Below are 10,633 nucleotides of genomic sequence, written 5' to 3'. Positions count from 1 at the left end.
ACTCGAGTACCAGTGTTCCTAAGCTCCTGCACACTTAGACACAAGGTTAAATACACAGGACCTAACTTAACTTGTTGATCACACCAAAACAACCTTGGGGTTCCAACAATCTCCCCCTTTTTGGTGTGATCAACCCAAGTTAAGCTAGGGTTAAAATAGACATAAAATTGAATTAAGTAAATTAACTTAAATTACAATTTAAGTGCAAAAAGATAGAAAAAAAATTAAATCTATCTACCTCCCCCTAGACTTATACTTTCCCTTCTCCCCCTTTGATCACAAAAAAAATGGGGTTCTAAGAAAAATAATCTAAGGGTTAAAGACTTAGAGAAAGTATTTCTAAAAAAAATCTAAGTTTTTAAGAAATTTAGAAAATTTTTCTAAGTAATTAAAGTTGAGATTTCTAGTTTCAAGAAAAAAGTTCTTAACTTAGGAAAAAATAATTTTTGAGAATATTTCTAAGTATATAAATAATATCCAAAAAAAATTCTAACTTACATTTTTAAGTATTTTTTTTTAAATTACTTAGGCAAAAAAAAATTCTGAGTAGGTAAATTTCTAATTTGAAATAAAATGTTTTGAATAACCTTTTTCAAGCACTAATTAATTCTTGTATTAATGCTTCATTAGTAAGTTAATTAAACATTTATTTCAATATTTTGGCTTCCAGGTCGTGGCGAGGCACTAGGCCTTCTTGGTTATTGGAGCAACAACCACTTCCTTAGACAAAGCCTCATAAAGAAATTCTTTGTTTAATTTTCTCACTTAAAGCGCTAATTTTACTTTTAAAATTAATTTAAGCATGATTTAGGAACCCAATATAGGTTCCAACCTACTGGATTAACTAAAAAGTTTTTAGGGACATATTTTCTTGAAATGTTCCTAATTTGTCCCGGGTGATATTTAAAGTACCAATTTAAATTATTAAATTTTCTAACATTGGTTTTAGATGAACATGCATGGTTTTTCAAGTTGTCTACTTGAATTTTCAAATCATCATTTTCAAGTTTCAATTTTTCATTTGCTAGTTTTAATTTATCTAATTCTTCTAAGGGACAAGACTTAGCTAGAATTACTTTAAAAATTTTATTTTCACTTTCTAATTTGCAGCAATCTTTTGTTAAAAGTTTAACAAACTTAAACATTTTATCGGGAGGAAGAGATCGTACCTGACTTACCTTGTCGATCTCGTTGTCCGTTTCTCCCCCTGATTGCTTTCTTCCGACGTGTCTCCCCTTCATCGATGCTCTCGATGCTCATTTGGAAGAGCTTGAATCGCGATCGTCGTCTTGATGACTCGCCATCGATGCTGAGTCAGGAGAATGCTTCGACTTCGATTCGGACGACGTATCGTCCCACGTCGCCTTGAGGCCTTCGTTTTGGATAGGCTTCTTACCCTTTTCCTTGTCTTTGTTCTTGACTTGGGCAGTTGTCCTTGACATGCCCTTCTTCGTCGTAATGGTAGCAGCGGATCGTTCTTTTCTTTCTACCCTGTGGATGGTTAGTTTTTCTATAATTATATAACTTCTTAAATCGTCTTACCATCATTACCATTTCCTTGTCATCGAGAGAAGATTCCTATTCAGGTTCGTCTCTCGATGCTTTGAGGGCGACGTTGTTCTTTGGCTCTCTCATTCCTGCACATCTTGACTCATGCACTTCAAATGTTGAAAAAAATTCTTCTAATGAAATTTTTTCTAAGTCCTTCGAAATGTAAAAAGCATCTACTAATGATGCCCATTTTGAATTTCTAGGGAAGGAATTTAAAGCGTACCTGAGCGAATCTCGGTTACTTACCTCTTCTTCGAGATTCGAAAGTCCGGTGATGAGCTCCTGTATCCTCGAGTGTAGATGTGCAATTGTTTCACCTTCTTCAAGACGGAGGTTGGTGAGCTGGTTGCGAAGTAAGTCCTGTCTCGCAAGCTTGGCTTCGGATGTTCCTTCGTGTAATTCAAGGAACTTCTCCCAAAGCTTCTTTGCCGAATTGTAGGTGCCGACACGGTTGACTTCTTGTGGAGGAAGTACGGTTAGCAGATGGAATTCTGCTTTCTTGTTTGCCACGTACTCGGCCTGCTCTTTCTTTGTCCATTGACTTTTTGTTTTTCCCTCGGGAGCTTCAAAACCGAGTTCTATTATTAATAATAAATCAAAATCGGTACCGAAAAATACCTCCATGTGCTTCTTCCAGCTTGCAAAGCCCCCCTCTAATTTTGGCGGTTGGATGTTAGATCCGGCCATCTCGTTGCTTCGTTCGGCGGTTAGTCCTCCTGAAGCGTCTCGGCTCTGATACCACTTGTAGGACCGTTGGGCCGGCTAGAAGGGGGTTGTTGCTGAAAAAATAAACAGAAAAGACCCTTCTCGAACTTTCAACAGAACACTTGCATAAAGTAAATTAGCAGTAAATAAAAAAGCAGAAAGAAGAGACTCACAATTTGACTTGGTTACAACCAAGGAGGTTGTTAATCCAAGGAATGAACGTGCACTAAAATATCTCCTTCAGGAGAAGCAGTGAAAGCACAAAAGACGAAGCTAAACTAGAGCGAGCGCACAAGTGTTTGGAATGTAAATTTCTGAGTTGATTCAAAGCTTGGACCAAGGCTATATTTATAGCCTTGGTCAAGGCGCTGAAGGGTTCCAGCCTGGGAGATAAATTTTATCCCCAACGTTGATCGAGTTTTGACTCGATCTGGTCAAAATCAGTCGGGCGAAGGGTTCAGGCGCCCGGATAACTCCGGCGCCCGGTGTTCCGGGCGCCCCGGAGCCCAAAGTCAACAGCGTTGACTTTTTTGTCCGGGACCTCTTCTCTGGTTCAGTCCCTCCTCGGTCCGGTTCTTCTCCTCCGGATCCGCTCGCTTGGGTGATCTCTGCCATCCGAAAAAGGGCTCATCCGAACCCAACTTCCGGTCTTCTCGAACATGCTTCCCTCCGACTTCTCGTCCCTCAGAATTGCCGCGTGTTTCCTTCTCGTCCGCCAGCGTACTCATCCGCAGTCTTCGTCCCTCGGTCGTCGACCTTCTCGCTAGTTGCGTCTCTTGCTCCCCGAGCAATCTTCCGCTCCAGCTTTCGTCCCTCGGAACCACCGCACGCTTCCTTCTCGTCCGCCGGTGTACTCTTCCGCAGCGCCTCGTCCCTCGAACGCACAGCGTGCCGTCCTTCTCGCTAGCTGCGTCTTCCACTCGAGTACCTGTGTTCCTAAGCTCCTGCACACTTAGACACAAGGTTAAATACACAGGACCTAACTTAACTTGTTGATCACACCAAAACAACCTTGGGGTTCCAACAGTCTCATGCATAGTAGTTGAAACAAAGCAAGCGAAATCATCCAATTAATAAAGGCATAAATATGAGTCTTACATCAAAACCAATCCACAACTACTCCGTAATCCTAGAACAAGAAATCTACTCCATAGATGTCAGAGAAAAACCCGAAGACATAATGTAATTAAGTATATAATCCTCAAACAAGAAGAGAGAAAGAGAAAGGATGCTTATCTAATGACGACGAGTGATCTTCGGATCCAATCCTTTGCTTCTGGAGTTGATGTGGTGATGAAGGATCACTGGACGGAGGTCCTGGATGGCGTGGAATGGTACCAAGGCAATTCTCCCTTTAACGGCTCGCTCCCTCCGAGGAGAAGGGTTAGAACCCTTTTTATAGGCTAGGGCACGGCGCCGTGGCACGACCATGCAAATGTGGCACGACTATGCATTCTTTTGCCTCTGGTCGAGCTGCACGGTCGTGCCAATTGGCACGACCGTGTGGATCTGGGGCACTGCTCCTGGGACACGACCATGCATGGCTTGGCTACTGCTCGTGGGGGTCACAGCCATGTAGATTTTCACGACCGTGCATGGATCCATCTCTGTTTGGGTGCACGGTTGTGTAAGAGTTGCATGGTTATGCACTGTTCTTCGTTTGTTTGGCCACATGGCCATGTGAGGTTGAACGATCGTGTTCTCTGCCCTATTCTGGTGCATCGGCAATCACTATTTTTGCTCCGAAAGTTATCACTATCAACACAAAACCAAACAAAGAGCAGATCTCCGAACAAAAGAGTATTTATGATGAGTATATTGTAAGAGAGACAATCATGCAAAGAATATATACGCATAAAGTAAGTGAATGTACGTTCAAACAAGCATAAACAATCATAATATTTACGCACATCACACCCCCAGACTTGAACCTTTGCTTCTCCTTAAGCAAAACGTTGTAAACTATGTTCATGAGTTCCTGCAGTGTTTCATAATCCCTAGTGCATTCGCCTAACTCTATCAATTAGTTTCATTTATAAGCACGATTGTTGAGTAACCTAAGTATGACCTAAGTATAAGTTCTTTGTGCTCGGTGCAATAAGTAACTCAAACTCTTCAAGTTTTAATTCTCTATCTTAGTTAAATCGTCTTACAATTGTGTTCCTAATATTCCCGGCGATAGGTATTTACCTGCCACACACTTGGTTCGTTTTCCTTAAATTACACAAGGTCTCAAAGGATACCACTCGGAATCAAGAGAAACATATCATTTATTTCCCCAGTAACCTAACTCGGTCTCAAAGGGGTAAATTGTTAGTTTCCACTCACGACAACTGTTTTTTATCCCTTATTCAACACATTATTATTATTATTATTATTATTTTTTGGTGCTATAGAGGTGTAGCACTAATCACAAATGCGAGATGAATATGTTGGGATTTAGATTTTTCCAAATGAGCTTCCATGATCCGAGGTCATCCAGTAACCAAAATGTAAATAAGAAATCACCATGGGGACAAAAGTACTAAACAATTTGGATGAATCATAACTATTTCAAAAAAATATTTCTACTATTCAAGCTTAAGTACTTAAGTGTAGTGAAAATAAGATCCTTAAGGTTAGGCCAAGACTTATACCAAACTCCGTACAATACTTAGCTTATCTCATGCTACTAAAGATAGAGAAAGGAGATACACCAAACATACTAACACTATCTTGACAACACATGAACTAAAAAAATGCTAGTCATTTTACTATCGGACAAGTTAGTAGAAAAAGTAGAAGGTTTGATGTTCTCAAATATGACTCAAAACTATTTTTTTATATCTTTTCAAAAAAAAACAAAAACGATGAAGAATTACTAGGAAAGGAAAGTGCAAATGAGATACAAGTAGAAATATGAAACTAATAAAATGCGAGTAAACAAAGCATACTAATAAAATATGCAGAAAGAAAAGAAAAACTCGACTCGACTCAGGTTGTGCAGACACAACACCCCCCTAGACTTAGACTTTTCATCGTCCCGATGAAACCAAAATGGTAGATGAGGCTAAAGGTCGGGGAGATCTGGAAGCTCAGGATAAGTCTCAACTACCCATCTCAAGTCCCTTACCTGTTTATGATACGCGAACAACTCATCAATATTACTCTGAAAGTTCCTCATATACCACCTAAAATCTTCATTCCAAACCATTCTCTTTCTATGGGCCTCCATAAATTCAAGCATTCGTGTGCATAACTCTCTCTCACTCTAAAAACACTCCTACAAATACTTAAATTGCTCATCCTTCATGCAAATGTTTCTAGTGAACAATCCATTATTTTGTTCTAAGTCATGATGAAGAAAGTCAATGATAGGGAAAAATTCTTGGAAATTAAACCGTAAAACATCTCAACTAGTTGAAGGCACATCTCTAGGAATGGAGTGTGGAGGTTGGTTAAGCTGTTGCTTCGCTAAAGTCAAACACCAATTCTCCTTAACATGGATCGTGGTCAAAGCCAGGTTGGGCAATCTAAGGGGAAAACTATCCTTAATCACTAAACTATACCCATATTCCTCTCGACGAATCAAATAAGTGGTTAAACAAAAAATTAAATCCATTCGATAGACATCTTCAATCATTTCAAGACCACTAAGATCATAATCTAATACTACTGCAATATGAGTAAGCAATCCACCTAAAACAATGGGGGTAGGGGAGGAAATTTTCCCTAATTTTACCAAGTGCTTCAAAAATAAATATCCTGAATTAATAGACACATTTCTACCATTGCCCATAAATAATACAAGTCAGAGAGCCTTACAATTCCGTCTTTACCCCCCCCCCCCCTTTCCAAATATCGTGTTGCACATCATCAAGTGGACATATCGAAATATTGGGTTGACGATACTAGTACTAGTAGAAGCATGTGGATTGAATCGAGACCGACCACAAATTTGTTGCCATAGGTTAGAGTTTTCAAAAGCGGGTAGAATTATGTAGGTCCCATCTCTAGGCAAATCATAGCATGCAATAAATTCTTCAAGAATCCATTCATACTCATCATTAAATAAATGAAATTTTATTTTTCCTCCTCCTTGAACATTATCAACATTGATGTAACTTAAAATTTCCAAAATGATACGCAGATAAGTTGGGTATTCCATGGTCATTAAGTTAGTCCAACCTATTCTATCAAGCAACCAATCAATATCATTCCCAAACCCCAATACTTCTAAGGTTTCTCGGTCCATAAATCTAGTGCTCAAAATGGAACGTTTAGATAAAGAATGATAACGATGCAATTGTTCATCATTAGAGAAAGTAATGCCGAAGTTGTTCGATATACCTTTGAAGCATGCATTCTCCTTGTTTGAGACAACCAACAACTCTTTTCTTTTCCTTTGATGAGAGCTCCCTTCGATGAAGTTCGACATCACGGATGATGAGAGAGGTAGATTCGAGTGAGATGAATGTGGGGAGTGGGCGGTAGCACCTTGGGAAGTTGGAGGAGGAAAGGAAAAGAAAGGAGGTATGGGGAAGGGGGTGAAGGTGGCGGCACGGGCGTGCAAGCCTCTGCAAACCCGTGCCCTAAATAAGGAGGGATTTTGGGCCGAGCCATGTAGGGTTGCACTCCCTCCTCTTTGTTGTTGATTGCTACTTGGAATACCGTTCTAGTTCCCCTGTACAAAAATTTTATACAAGCATATAACTATCCTAGCTACCTATGTGCTCTACTGAAGTTAAATTTGGATTGCAAACGATGCTTAACATTATTATTCCAAATTGTCCTTCAGAAGTTAAACTTGAATTAGAAACGATACTTAACATTTTTACTTCAGGTTTGACCGATGTGATCTTCCTAAGTTAAACCATATTACAGAAGTTAATCAAACATCTATTTCAAAGATTGACTTCCAGGTTAAACATGGCGTGGCACTAGGCCTTCTTGGATATGGGATCATCCATCACTTCCTAGATAAAGCCTTTCAAAGAAATCGAATATTTAACTTCTTACAGTAAACTAGGTTTACCTACAGAGATCTCAATAGAAGCACAATATCGAAATATGAAATCAAAAAATAAAATCGATAACAAAATGATAACCTAAAACCGATAACCTCTTGTGTTTGGTTTTACAAGATCTATACAAAAGATGAACTAGTTATGATGCGGAAACTAATAACTAGTTATACCTTTTGCAGCTTATAGACCTCTTGATCATTTGCTGTATTCCTCTCCTTCTCTTGGACGTCATGTGGGCGACGATCTTCCAAGATGAAATCCACTCAAGCTTCTTCCTTTGCTTCCAAGTTTCGGCCACCAACTAACCTCCAAGGGATGCTAGACAAGAGAGCTTCCTTTTCTTCTTCTTCTCCTTCAAGCAACCGGCCACCAAGAGATCACCAAACTTGATGTCGCCGACCTCCAAGGAAGAAAACAAAAGGAGAAGAGAAAAGGAAGAGGGATGGCCACCAATGGATTGGAAGAGAAGAATAGAAGATATATTTCTCATGAGGCGCCCCTTCCATCTCTTTTATAATCCTTGGTCTTGGCAAAAAAGGAAAATTTTAAACATAATTAAAACTTCCTTATTTTCCTTGCCAATGACTAAAAGGGAAAGTTTTAAAACAAAAAATTAAAACTTCCTTTTAATGCTTGTCATGACCGACCCTACACATGTGCTACAAATAAGGAAAGTTTTAAACATAAAATTAATACTTCCTTATTTGTTTCCGGTAAATTTTTTTTTAAAAAAAAATTCTCTTTTAAATCCCGTGTTGGTTATAAAAGGAAAATTTTATAAATTAAAATATCTCTTTTCAAACATGTGGATGATTACAAAAATTGAAATCTTTCTTTTAACTACAAATAAGGAAAGATATCAAACCACTCTCTTAATCCTTTGTAGAAAGCTATAAAAGGAAATATTTTAAAATTTAAAAACTCTCTTTTAAAACCATGGCTTCCACAAAAGCAAAAGATTTTAAAATTTAAAATACCCTTTTAATTTTTATGTGGTCGGCCACCTAGCTTGGGCTCCAAGGTTGGCCGGCCACAACTTGGCTCCAATCTTTGGCTTGACCAGCTCTAGCTTGGGATCCAAACTTGGCTTGGCCGGCCACATCAAGATGGGTAAGTAGCTGGGCTTTATAAATAAGAGGTTATAACAGGGACCGAGAGGAGGAATTGGTTTTGGTCTCCCAATGAGCTTAAGCTTCCCGTGTTCGCCCCGAACACCTAACTCAAGTTCATCAATAATAACTCATACCACTAAAGAGTTATTATTGTACTACTGCACCAATCCCATATTACAATATGGGCTCCTTCTTATCATGAGTGCGTTAGTCTCTCTGTGTTTAAGATATCGAATGCCCACTAATTAAATGAGTTACTGATAACTCACTTAATTAATATCTAGCTCCAAGAGTAGTACCACTCAACCTTATTGTCATGTCGGACTAAGTCCACCTGCAGAGTTTACATGATAATCCTTATGAGCTCCTCAAGGGGACATCACCAACCTAGATTACTAGGACACAATTTTATTCTATAATCAACAACACACCATATAAATAATATCACTTCCCAACTTATCGGGCCTATTGATTTAACGAACTAAATCTCACCATTTGATAAATTAAAGAAATAAATATTAAGTATACATGCTTGTTATTATATCATGATTAAGAGTACGTACTTCCATAATAACAGAGGTTTTGTTCTTTTATGTAGTCAGTATAAAAAGAAACTACCTCAAATGGTCTTGCTCAATACACTTATAGTGTACTAGTGTAATTTTATAGTCAAGATAAACTAATATCAAATTACACTACAACCACTCCAATGATTTGTCCCATTTCATCTTGGTTGTGAGTTACTTTTATAATTTATAAGGAACTGATAACAAGATCTTCTGTGTGACACCACACACCATGTTATCTACAATATAAATTAAATAAACAACTACATTTAGCATATAAATGCAGACATTTGACCAATGTGATTCTTATTTCAAAATAAATGTTTATACAAAAAGCTAGACTTTTAGTACACATTCTAACATTGGTGACTCTGCACGACCATGCCAATTGGCACGACCGGCTCCTTCCTATCCTCTGCCATGATCTCATAGCCATGCCGATTAGCACGACATGTGTCTCCTTCTTCATTGGTGGTCTTGCACGACCGTGCCAATTGGCATGGCCCGTGTCCTTCTTTTCTCTGCACAGTCCACACGGTCGTGCAAGGTTGCATGACCAATGGCCTTTGTCCCCCTGTTGGCTTCGCACGACCGTGTGGGGTCACACGACCGACTCCCTTAAGTGCACGGTGACTCGCCTTTCACTGTTTTGTCTCCTTTGACGCCTCCACGCCCATGAAATGCTCACGACTAGCTCGTGGAGGCTATGCACATCCTGAAAGTGAATACCCAAAAATGAAAAAATAATAACAGTACTCGAATGAACTTACTAGAGAAATAAAATGATAAACAAAATAATAAACTAAAATGAAAAACCCTTGGGTTACCTCCCAAGAAGTGCTTGTTTTAGGTCTTTAGCTCGACCCCGTTTCAGTTAGTGTGGACTAAATCCATGGAAGCACGACTCTCCTCCTAGGGTTAATGCTCGAGCCTACACCTTTAGTTTCACTCGCGCAAGACAAATGTACTTCTTATTGCTTGCTGGAGGGGACCTCTCTTGGAAACTACATTCCTCAACTTTGTGTATGTTCATCTTGCTAGAATTTCCTTGAGAAGAGGGGACACAGTTAGAAGAATTAGATAAATTAAATTCTAAGCTTTCTTTGCCAATCTCCAAGGATAACTTGTGACTTTTCACATCAATGAGGGCTCCAACGGTGGCAATGAATGGTCTCCCAAGGATGATTGGTATCTTGGGATACTCCTCCAAATCCAGGACAATGAAATCTATGGGAATAATGCATCCACCTACTTCTATTGGCACGTCTTCCACTATTCCCATTGGGTATCTACATGAATGGTAAGCTAATTGCAACGTCATAGTAGTCAGTTTAATATTCTGGAGTCCTAGCGTCTTACATAACGAGTAAGGATATAGGCTAACACTAGCTCCCAAGTCGCAGAAATCTTTCTATATGAGTTCAGAACCAATTTTACAAGGTATGGAAAAACTCCCTAGATCCTGAAGTTTCGGTGGAATATTTGCCATAAGTAGAGCGCTGCAATTTTCCGTTAATGCTACGGTCTCGAAGTCGCCCTTCTGCCTTCTGTTAAATAAAATACCCTTTAAAAATTTTATGAACTTCAGCATTTGGTGTAGTGCATCTATCAGTGGTACTTCTACGCAAATTTCCTTAATCTTCTTCAGGAATCGATTGAACTCTTCATTCTTTTGGGATGTTATCAGTTTCTG

Source organism: Zingiber officinale, chromosome 5B (genome assembly GCF_018446385.1).
Source record: "Zingiber officinale cultivar Zhangliang chromosome 5B, Zo_v1.1, whole genome shotgun sequence".
Classification (NCBI taxonomy): Eukaryota; Viridiplantae; Streptophyta; class Magnoliopsida; order Zingiberales; family Zingiberaceae; genus Zingiber; species Zingiber officinale.
This window is presented reverse-complemented; position numbering follows the sequence as displayed.